We start from the raw sequence: 12,257 nt of genomic DNA, 5'->3' as shown, positions 1-12,257 counted from the left end.
AGGGAAAGGGGGGCGGGCGGGCGCTGCCGTTTTTCTTCGGAGGAAGTTTAGCTTTAAAAATTTAAAGTGGGATGATAAGCGTTAACGCAGGGGTCTCCAACCTTGGCAACTTTAAGCCTGGAGGACTTCAACTCCCAGAATACCCCAGCCAGCAAAGCTGGCTGGGGAATTCTGGGAGTTGAAGTCCTCCAGGCTTAAAGTTGCCAAGGTTGGAGACCCCTGCATTAAAGGCAGTTTTCTTACTGCGTCAGGAATTAACAGCTGTCATGTTACACTATAAATATAAATAGTGTTGTATATTACTTTAAAAAAAAAACAACCTCCCTCTTTGGCCAAAGCAACCCACAAGACTGAGGTTATTGAATCGTTCAGCTTATCGGAATAGGCAGGATTTCTATTAAAACGCAGCGTTACGTTTTAGCATAATATCAAAGACATAACAACCGTCCGCACTACCTAAGCCTACATGCTTTCATGTAATTTCTGCTTTCTCTTTTAACAAAACGGCTGCGCTTGCAGGGTGAATATCTCGTCCTCCGATTTACCAAGGTAACCTGCAGACCGAAGATTTCTTGGGAACCTTCTTTACAAGAACAAATAGTTGTAATCTTGCTTAGATTTTAGGAAACACAAACTGCACTGAAAATAATTTGCAGATGAAGACTTAAAACCGTAGCTATAAATAGTTGGTAGCGCTTCAAAAGCTTGGGATTTGTTTGTTTGGTTATCAGACATGTACAAGTTAGCAGGTATAAGTATGACGCTGTTGGGTTTCAAATTTCCCACTCCTGGGGGAAGGATATTGTAAAATCTCCATTACCATCCCACGGGAAAGATACTATAAAATCCCCATTTCCTCCCCACTCCAGGGGAAGGTTACTGCAAAATCCCCATTTCCTCCCGATCAGCTGGGACTTGGGAGGCAGAGAATAGATGGGGGCGGGGCCAGTCAGAATTTTTACCACCAGTTCTCCAAACTACTCAAAATTTCCGCTACCGGTTCTCCAGAACTGGTCAGAACCTGCTGAAACCCACCTCTGAAGTATGAACAGGGACATGAACGAAGGAATGAATACAAATAAATGGGGACAGTAGGACAGGGATGGTAAGCATGCTGGTGCACTTATGCACGCCCCCTTTACGGACCTCTTAGGAATGGGGTGAGGTCCTCAGAGACAGTTTCAGGTTGAAGCTGTGAGGGTTTTTAGTAATTTTAGTAATTTTAATTATCATTTCTCATTTTATTGGGACCAGTGCAGGGGTGAAATCCAGCAGGTTCTGGAGAACCGGTAGCGGAAATTTTGAGTAGTTCAGAGAACCGGCAAATACCACCTCTGGCTGGCCCCAGAGTGGGGTGAGAATGGAGATTTTGCAATATCCTTCCCCCAGGAGTGGGGAGGGAATGGCAATTTTGCAGTATCCTTCCCTTGCCACACCCATCAAGCCACGCTCACAGAACCGGTAGTAAAAAAAAATTGAATTTCACCACTGAACCAGTGTCTTAATTTTTTATTGAAAAGGGGAGCATGTTGAGCACCAAACTATGCTCCATGTTATTTTTTTTAAAATATCTTTAAAAACAGTATTGAGAAGTACATCCTTGAATTCAGTTGGTCTGACTTAAATAAGGAGCTGCATTTTACTGATATTTATTAAATATCTTTTTGATAAAGATCCAGTTTGGTGTAGTAGTGATTAAGAGGTGCTAGGTCCCACCTTAGGCACAAAGCCAGCAGGGTGACCTTGGGCCAGTGTTTCTCTCAGTCCTAGAAAAGAGGAATGGCAAATCATGTCCCCCCAAAAACCTTGCCAAAACAGCTGCAGTCATGAGGTATTAACACTGACCTGAAGGCACAAATATATTCATTATTTTGATTAACTGATTAACTCCAACCTATTGAGCCTACAATTATGTAATCAATAGGCCATCTGCAAATGAATCAAGAGGTTTTGTTTTTAATTCCAAAGCTTTATCATAGTTGTTTTCCCATGAATATGCTCCAGTCTGGGTACATCCTTCCTAAAATTCTGTTTCCCGAAGCATTCTAGATATGGTCTGGATAACGGAGAAATAGAGAAAAACAGTGACTTCCCTTGATCTTGGTATGGTTTTTTTTTTTTGTAACCTGGGATTGTATTTTGTATAGGGTTACATAAACAGCCCTATTGCATTGATGGCTCACATTCAGCTTGTGATCCACCAAGACAAACAGATCATGCATGAACTGCTGTCAATTACAGGTTCTACCAATCTATCCTCATGCTTTGGAATTTTTTTTTCTAGCTAAATAGACATTATACTTGTAGTAGTGAAATTAATGTTATTGTTTTCTGTCCTTTGAATTTGTCAAAAGCCTATGGAATATTGATACTTTCCTCTAAGGCAGAGCTATAAAACTTGCAGCCCACAGGCTAGGTGCATCATGCCATGGCCATCCCCGGTTTAATGAAGGGGAAAAAAGTCACAATACGCCAGGTGACGACAATTTGACGCGAGTTTGACATGCCTGCTCTAAGGAATTCACTGTGTTCCCCTCCCCCTGCCATTTCTATATCATACATAAATCTGATAATAATTGTCTTACTGCTCATCCAAATCATTTATAAATACAAGGACGAAAACAGGACCTATAATAGGATCATAATCAAAATCACTTGGCATCTTTGTTCAGCGTGACCTGGAGCCTGGATAGTATACTGGACACAATTGTTCAACAAGTTTGATATTCCACATTAGTTCAGCCCACATCTTGTTTACTAGGGCCTCTAGTGGCTCAGGCTGGTAAGACAGTCTGTTATTAACAGGAGCTGCTTGCAATTACTACAGGTTCAAGTCCCACCAGGCCCAAGGTTGACTCAGCCTTCCATCCTTTATAAGGTAGGTAAAATGAGGACCCAGATTGTTGGGGGCAATAAGTTGACTTTGTATATAATATACAAATGGATGAAGACTATTGCTTGACATAGTGTAAGCCGCCCTGAGTCTTCGGAGAAGGGCAGGATATAAATGCAAAACAAAAAACAAAAAAACTAGGATTTCATAGGCAATTCTATTTTGCTGAAATAAAGGTGCACTATGGTTGTTGCATTACACTGATAAACTAAACTATTATGCTGTAAAAAGTGATGGTTTCTTTTATGTAATTTTGTGTGATTAGTTCTTAATAAATTCCTGTTGGCTTCTATGAATATCCAGGACAAAGGAATTGAATCCTTGCCAGAAGTACCTCAAGAGACAAATCAGGAGGAATTGGTTGTAGAAGGAGCCAGCCTTGCTATTTAATTATTCTTATTCTCAAATCAAGCACCCTCCTCTTAGCCTTATCTTCTAATTTAAAAACAAGAGGAACTGAAACTGAAAGAATAACTTAGCATCTAGAACAGCATAGAAACAACAGAATAAGATTGCACTAGGTATAAAGCTGAAATAGTGGACTGGACTCAAGCTGAAGTAAAAGCCTGGACAGGAAGACCAGAAAAATAATGACAATGAATTATGCTTTTTTCCATGCATTGATGTTGAGCATAGATGGACCTGGAATAGTACAAATATACCAGATAACTAAAGAAGAAAGGGCATTGGAAGGAAGTGAAGGAGGTGCACCTTTGTGGTGTACTGCAGTATAGCACACTATAAAGGCTTACTGAATACCAGAGACCAGACTGGCCTGAACAAAAGATGAAGAATAATAAAGAGACATGGCAAAGCAAAGTATTACATGGCCAGTACATTAAGAAAAAATCAGATAGCAAGTCCTGACTGGCTGAAAGCAGGAAAATTGAAAAAGAGGCAGGCTAATTCTTGCTACACAGAACCAAACCTTAAGAACAAATGCATACAAAATCAGAATTGAAAAGACAGCAGATATCTCTGGAAAAAAGCTGAAGAAATGGAACTACAGGTAATCCTGTAGCATTCAAAGTTAGAGCGGCACTGAGAAAAGTGACTGTTTTTCACAGTAACCATTGTAGCATCCCCAGAGTTACATGATCAAAATTCAGATGCTTGTCAACTGGTTCATATTTATGACAGTTGCAGTGTCTTGGGGTCATGCGATCACCTTTTGCAACCTGACAAAGTCAAAGGAGAAGCCAGATTCACTTAACAAGCATGTTACTAACTTAACAACTGCAGTTATTCAATTAACAACTGTGGCAAGAAAGGTCATAAAATGGGGCAAAACTCACCTAATAACAGAAATGTTGGGCTCAATTGTTGTAAGTCAAAAGCTCCAGTACTCCTACTAATTCCCTGCAAGAAGATCTCATGGACTGACTATAAATAACAGCATATCTGCAAGAAATACCATTTGCCTGCAAGCAAGAACTTGTGGGACCACAAAATAGACAAAATAATAGAAAACGAAGAAGCTAAAACACGTTTGGAGTTTAAAATTCAAACAGCCAAGCATTGCCACGCAACACCCCAAATTTAATACCTGTTGACAAGAAAGACAAAAAAGTCTGGATAGTGGACATTGCAATATTAGAGACAGCAGATGAGAAGTGGAGAAAATCACAAAATATAAAGACCAGCAAATAGAAATAGAACTGCTATGGCAAAAGAAAGCAAGTATATTACCAATAAGTGCCTTGAATGCAGTCCCAGAACATCACTACTGGAGCACTACTTGAACACCATCTGTAGGGACAACATCCCCATCAGTTAATTGCAAAAGGCAGATTATTTTGAACAGCTTATATCCTGCAACGATACCTTTACTATTAAACAAGAGCATTTGCGTATCCCAGGTTCTTGGGAAGGACTCAGTAGCAGTGGTGAAATCCAAATTTTTTATTATCAGTTCTGTGGGCGTGGCTTGGTGGGCATGCTGTGGCTTGGTGGGCCTGGGGGAAGGATATTGCAAAATCTCCATTCCCACCCCACTCTGGGGCCAGCCAGAGGTGGTATTTGCCAAAATTTCTGCTACTAGTTCTCCAGAACCTCCTGGATTTCACCCCTGCTCAGTAGGTAAGTAAAAATGCCACATCTAGTCTAAACAGCTGGCTAACTGCAACCAACTATAATTCAAACAACATTTGCCTATCCTATGACCCCAGGAAGGATTCTATTCGTGGAGAAAAATGCCAAATCCAGTCTAAACATCTGGCTGACTGCAACCAATCAGCACAACAATAATTTGCTTGCTTGCAGGGTTGTATTGGAGTTTCCACCTTCCATAAAAAAGACAAGTTGTGTAAAAATTACTACTTTTTCTCCATATGTATAGATCAAAGAACAAACAGTAATTGATAATAGGTATGGAACATAATCCTTAGAATGATTTTTTTTTTTGCAGTGACTGTTCAAATAATTGGCCAGATTTATTAGCATGCTTAAATATATATTATATAACCATAATTGATTGGGTTCATGTACCATATCCTTAGTCATAGGCTCACATAATATGCTTAAACCAAAGCCATGGAAAAATGGGGGTTTCTCCCAGAGGAAAAATGGGGGTTTCTCCCAGAGGACAAGGATATTTATTGTGAATGTGGCACAATTCAACTATCCATCTTTTACAATGCAGGGACCAACAATCACACAGAATACAATCCTGGGACCAACATGCACACAGCATGGCTTGCTGCTCAGAGGTATCTGCCATCAATGTGGCCTGGCATTGGGCTGCTACTACATAAATTTATGCTTTTATTAAAGTACTTAGTATTTTTAAATATAAATTAATAATTAATTAATTTCTAGTTCCTGCATTTCTGATACAAAATGAGATGAAACAAGACAAGACCAAAGTCAATATTAAAGCTTACCATGCTGAATGACCCAGGCAGTTAATTATACTTACACTACCAACCTCAATTACATACAGTGTCATTCACACAACAAAGAGGGTATAATTCCAAATATTTATAACTTAAGAGAGTAGAGAGCAATAGTTGTAAAATTCCTCATAAAATGGTTGTATGCTCTTATTTATATGATAGCCGCAACATTTTTATGGAATGTTAATATGCATTCATATTATTAATACATGAAATACCATGTAAATTATGTTTACATACACTCCTCTTTTAATTCAACATATTTATAACTATTGTATCTTGGCTATAATTTAAATGTCAGGATTTCTGGCACTTTTCTGTCATCTGCTGGAAATCTAGATATTCGTGGCCCAGAGAATCCTAAATATAAGGGCAGCCTTAAATTTGCAGAGCTTCAGTTGTTCAAAAGTAAGCTGACTTTCCAGACTTTATGAAGGTTTGACACCATCATTAGCTGCTTCTGCTTTCATCTTTTAAATAGTATCCTTCCAAAAGCTTTGATGTGTATTCATGGCCTTATTTATAAATTTGTAACTTACATGTTGCTGAGAAGTATCCTCACAGCCTGATACCAATATAATTATTATTTTGGTTAATTACTGGATGTTCTCAAATGCAAATTTAAGACACCAGCATATCTCTATCTCCTGAAGTAATGAGAAAAAAATATGTATAAACAAATTATGCAAGCTCATTATAAAAGAAACACATTTTCAACCACAAATGAGTTTCAGAGCAATTAGAGTATTAAATTTGACCTTTCTGGGTCCTGAACCCTAGAGGGAAGAGACCCAATTAAATGACATTAAATAACAATGACCTAAATAGAAAAGGGTAACATAATTCAGTTGTTAAAGAACAAAACTTAAATTGCTGATGAAGGAATTTGGAAATGATCTCTAAAAGAAATATTTTACCAGAATATTAATATTTTAAACAATAGTGCTGATACTGGTTAAATAGATTTAGCTCCCATGTTCAAGTGACAGATATCCTAAACTAAAACAAAGGGAAGATAATTTCAAATATACTTAATATATTATTATACCAAATTTTGTGAAAAACTTAATCTCCTTTGGGATTTCCTGAATTTTTGTTTATTTTTGCTATTTTGTGTTATCAGATGTGGATATAGGTCCAATTGAGGAATTGCTTCATTCAATGCTGGCAAGTTGTCCATGTCCTGAGCACTCAGCATCATCAAACCATGATATCCCCATCTCTTTGCTTGAAAGCTGCTACAAAAGCTGCTTGGTGGAATGACATCATCCATGTAACCTGAAAAGTTCCACATTTGGCTCCTCCATAAAATATTCCTCCAGAAGTTCAGAAGGTCATTCAGTTTATTATTAAAGTCTTAGACCAGAGACCAGAACAAATAAAAACGTTCAGTAAATATACAATAAAAATTCTAGTATAAAATAATAAATAACAAAATCTATAATAAAATCTAGTCTGTCAATTATACATGGTCTAGCTATACTAAAATTACAGTCCATAAACTGTGGCCCATTGTAGGTTCAACGCTAAAAGCAGTGCGAAAGATTTGCCACATTTGTTATATAATATAACTATGGTGGAGAAGACGTGTTTGAGATGAATCCCCAGTGCTGCGGTGCAGAATCTGGCCACCTGTGCTGTAATTATGGACTTTTCATCCTTAAGCAGCCACTGAAGATAGGTAGTATCAGAGTGGCCAGGATACTTGGCAGAATATGTTTTTTCCTAATCTCTGTGTAAAAGGAACATCTAAGGAGCACGACCCACAATGTCCACCTCTCCTTAGCCACAGGAACAGCGTCCGTCAATGGTATCCTTTTATACTTCGCTCTCGTGACATCTCGTCTGGATTACTGCAATGCTCTCTACATGGGGCTCCCCTTGAGGAGCACCCGGAGACTCCAGGTAGTTCAGAATGCGGCTGCGCGGGTGATAGAGGGAGCCCCTCGTGGCTCCCACGTAACACCTCTCCTGCGCAGACTGCACTGGCTGCCTGTGGCCTTCCGGGTGCGCTTCAAGGTTTTGGTAATTATCTTCAAAGCGCTCCATGGCATAGGGCCGGGCTATTTACGGGACCGTCTGCTGCCACCGATTGCCTCTCACCGACCTGTGCGCTCTCACAGAGAGGGACTCCTCAGGGTGCCGTCGGCCAGGCAGTGCCGACTGGCGACACCCAGGGGAAGGGCCTTTTCTGTGGGGGCTCCCACTCTCTGGAACGAGCTTCCCCCAGGACTTCGCCAACTTCCTGACCTTCGAACCTTCCGCCGCGAGCTTAAGACACATCTATTTATTTGCGCAGGACTGGACTAGGATTTTTTAAATTTTAAATTTGGTTTTAAATGGGGTTTTATTATTTATATTTCTATTTTAAATATTCGGCCTATTGAATAACTTTTTTAAATCAATGTTTTATTCTGTATATATTTATGTTTTTATCTGGTTCTAAACCGCCCTGAGTCCCTAGGGAGATAGGGCAGTATAAAAGTATGAATAAATAAAATAAAATAAATAAATAATAAATAAATACTTGCCGTACAGGATGGCCGATAGAAGCGCATGGCACCGGGCGAGCAAAAATGCTTTCCGGTGGTTTGCTGACTCCTACTGACCAAGATAGCTAGCAGGAGCAACAAACATCTAATGGCATCTGGAGCTTTCCATAAGCCCGCCTCCCTCTTGATGTCCTTCACTCTTTGTTGCAAGGTTTGTCTTGCTAGGTCGTAGTCCATCTTGAGTATTGAAGCTAGGGAGAAGCCTACTTTGGCAAGGTTGGATTCAACAGCCTTGATCCATGATGAGGAGAATTTGTCCTGGTGGATTAATGGAGCAATACCTTGCAGAAAGAAGTTAAGCTTTAGCTAGCGATTCAAGGACGCTATACAGGTTCTTGCTTCAACTTTTGTCAATCCTGTCTCCAGGCGCAGAAGTGCATTTGAGACAGTGGTGAAATGTAAAATTTGCTACTACCAGTCTGTAGGCTTGGTGTAGGAGGTAATGTGACTGGGTGGGCATGGCCAACTTTTTTTTTAACTTTTAAAAGCATTTTTTCAGCCAGAGATTGTAAAAAAATGCTTTTAAAAGGCTCCTTTGACAATCCCAGCTGAGTTGCCTGAACGTCAGAGGCTTTTCTTTTCTTTTAAAGCATTTTTTTTTGCCTTTAAAAGAAAAAAAAAGCCTTTGACGATCAGGCAACTCAGCTGGAATCTTCAGAGGAGCCTTTTAAAAGCATTTTTAACAACCTCTTCAACCAAAGAGGTTGTAGAAAAAATGCTTTTAAAAGCTCTGATGATCCCAGCTGAGCCTCGCGATCATCAGAGGCTTTTTTTTTTACTTTTAAAAGCATTTTTACTTCAATGTGGGGGTGGCAGGAATTTTTGCTAATGGAACACATTACCTGACTCTGTGGTCTCTTCTCATAATCCCAAAAGCTTTAACCAAAAACTTTCTACTATTGACCTCACCCCATTCCTAAGAGGAATATAAGGGGTGTGGATCAACTAAACTACTTTCAAAAATAATGGAGGCCCTTTCCAAACATAATGATTGAACAAATCTTCAATTTCCACTCCAGTGGGTTTTATTATGTGGAAGGAGAGGGTGGCATCTTTTCATTCTTTCTTTTTTATTGTCTCAAATAATGAAATATCTTGGATTGAGTCTGGCTATATACCAGAGGTGGGTTTCAGCAGGTTCTGACCAGTTCTGGAGAACTGGTAGTGGAATTTTTGAGTAGTTCAGAGAACCAGTAGTAAAAATTCTGAGTGGCCCCGCCCCCATCTATTCTCTGCCTCCAAAATCCTGTAGCTTCTTTTCCAAAAACACTACACTACTGACCAGAGCATATAAAACATTTGCTAGACCAATTCTAGAATACAGCTCGCCTGTCTGGAACCCTCACCACATTTCTGACATCAATACAATTGAACGTGTCCAGAAATATTTTACAAGAAGAGCTCTTCATTCCTCTGAAAACAACAAAATACCTTATCCCACCAGACTTGAAATCCTAGGCTTAGAAAACTTGGAACTCTGTCGCCTTCGACGAGACCTAAGTTTAACTCATAGAATCATCTATTGTAATGTCCTTCCTGTTAAAGACTACTTCAATTTTAATTGCAATAATACAAGAGCAACCAATAGATTTAAACTTAATGTTAACCGCTTTAATCTAGATTGCAGAAAATATGATTTCTGTAACAGAATCATCAGTGCTTGGAATACTTTACCTGACTCTGTAGTCTCTTCCCATAATCCCAAAAGCTTTAACCAAAAACTTTCTACTATTGACCTCACCCCATTCCTAAGAGGAATATAAGGGGTGTGTGTAAGAGCACAAACGTGCCTACCGTTCCTGTCCTATTGTTTTTTTATCCTTATACATATATGCTTATACTTCGTCATATTTCCTCATATATATGTTTATATATAAACATATATAGAAAGCGAAGAGGAACTAAAGAGTCTCTTGATGCGGGTGAAGGAGGAGAGTGCAAAAGTTGGCTTGAAACTCAACATTAAAAAAACTAAAATCATGGCATCCGTCCCTTTCAATTCCTGGCAGATAGATGGTGAAGAAATAGAGGTAGTGACAGATTTTATTTTCCTGAGCTCCAAGATCATCGCAGATGGGGACTGCAGCCAAGAAATTAAAAGATGCTTGCTCCTGGGGAGGAAAGCTATGGCAAATCTAGACAGCGTACTAAAAAGCAGAGACATTACCCTGCCAACAAAAGTGTGTATAGTCAAGGCTATGGTTTTCCCAGTTGCAATGTATGGCTGTGAAGGTTGGACCATAAGAAAGGCTGAATTGAGGCCTTTGAACTCTGATGCTGGAGAAGACTCCTGTGAGTCCCTTGGACTGCAAGGCGAACAAACAAGTCAGTTCTAGAGGAGATCAACCCTGACTGCTCTTTAGAAGGCCAGATCCTGAGTTCTTCGGGAGAAGGGCGGTATACAAATTTAAAAAATAATAAATCCTGAAGATGAAACTGAAATAGTTTGGCCACCTAATGAGAAAGAAGGACTCACTGGAGAAGAGCCTAATGCTGGGAAAGATTGAGGGCAATAGAAGAAGGGGACGACAGAGAACGAGGTGGCTGGATGGAGTCACTGAAGCAGTAGGCATGAGTTTAAATAGACTCCAGAGGATGGTAGAGGACAGGAAGGCCTGGAGGAATGTTGTCCATGGGGTCGCGATGGGTCGGACACAACTTCGCAACTAACAACAACAATATGTTTATATAATATATAACCATTTTGTGTGATGCTTATGTATATTATTGTGACAAAAATAAATAAATAAAATAAATAAATAAATAAATTGATCCAATGAATTTGAATTGAACTTTTTCTAATGGTGTAAAACACAAAGCTGATGGTCTGAGCAAGGTCATTCAAGTGCTTTTTAGTGAAGTTGAAAGAGGAATGCAGGTTCTTGCTGACCAATGGCTTCTTCTCTGTACCATTCCCATTAATTCACTGCTTTCTGATGGGGAAGTCCTGTACATTGACTTTTACCAAGACAAGAAAGATGTCCCTGCAATTCTAGGGTTCCTTGTGAACAATTTTACATTGCAGTCTTGAAGTGATTTTGGGAGGATAGCCTCTCTTGGAAAGATTTGTGTTTGTTTCAGAACTTTTCCATTTCAATTTGTTGTATCAGTGGAATTCCAGAACTTTAGAAACAATCTTTGTAATTTTTAAATACTGATAAATTTTAATGACTTTTTTAAACAAAGATTGTCAGAAACTTCTTTTGAGCAAGGAATTATATACATGTAGAATTTTTATTATAAGAACATCACTGAAATGAAGTGACCCAGAATTTCTAGCTTTTTCAGAAGGGAGATCTGGCCTACATGAATCCTGATTGTTTCATGAACTACTCGCACAATTAGCCCTGGTGTGCAAAATGCTAGATTGCTAGTTTGTTTTGCTTTGGTTTTGAACAAAAAGATCAAATGTTTATTTGAATTCAGGAGTGGGAAAAGGCAAGTGTTTTCACCTTTAAGAAGATGGATTTCCCACAAGCATCAGGATCACAAAAGAAAAGGCTTAAACTTGCTCCAATTTGAAATAAGCAGCACAAAGCCAGGAAAAGTTGACTCTCTTTTCAATACAAGCCAGTATCATCTATTGGACAGATGTGGGGCCAATATTGAACTAAATATTAAATCCTTTGTGTGAAGATGCTTGTTCTTTGGGAACTTGTTATCAAATTCCCATGATTTGATTTCCTTACCTCATCATTACCCTTTCCTAACATCACTACCGTTCTCTAGCTGTTAAAAATGTTCTAGTACTCATCAAGTAGTTTTCTAGATTGGCTTTGCCCTCTTAAATTTTATCTTCCAACTTCCAAATTCAGTTAAAATACTAATAAACATAAATATACATTAAATGTAATTTAAAATAGCAAGGGGTCAAGTTAAAAATAAAAATATTCCAACTGAAGTGTGTTTCAGAAATGT

The 12,257-nt window shown here is 38.9% G+C and overlaps 1 long non-coding RNA gene across 1 annotated transcript; it reads left to right on the top strand.

The window, feature by feature from the left end:
* The first annotated feature begins 254 nt into the window (after positions 1 to 254).
* LOC131203268 (uncharacterized) lies at positions 255 to 7,573 on the top strand. Its single transcript, XR_009156328.1, has 3 exons — positions 255 to 549; positions 5,535 to 5,601; positions 6,911 to 7,573. It is a non-coding gene; the product is annotated as an uncharacterized LOC131203268 (long non-coding RNA).
* Positions 7,574 to 12,257: the final 4,684 nt, after the last annotated feature.

The sequence above is a fragment of the Ahaetulla prasina genome, chromosome 8, assembly GCF_028640845.1.
Source record: "Ahaetulla prasina isolate Xishuangbanna chromosome 8, ASM2864084v1, whole genome shotgun sequence".
In the NCBI taxonomy this organism is placed as follows: domain Eukaryota; kingdom Metazoa; phylum Chordata; class Lepidosauria; order Squamata; family Colubridae; genus Ahaetulla; species Ahaetulla prasina.
The sequence above is the reverse complement of the archived record's forward strand: the minus strand, read 5'-3'. Positions and strand labels throughout refer to the sequence as shown.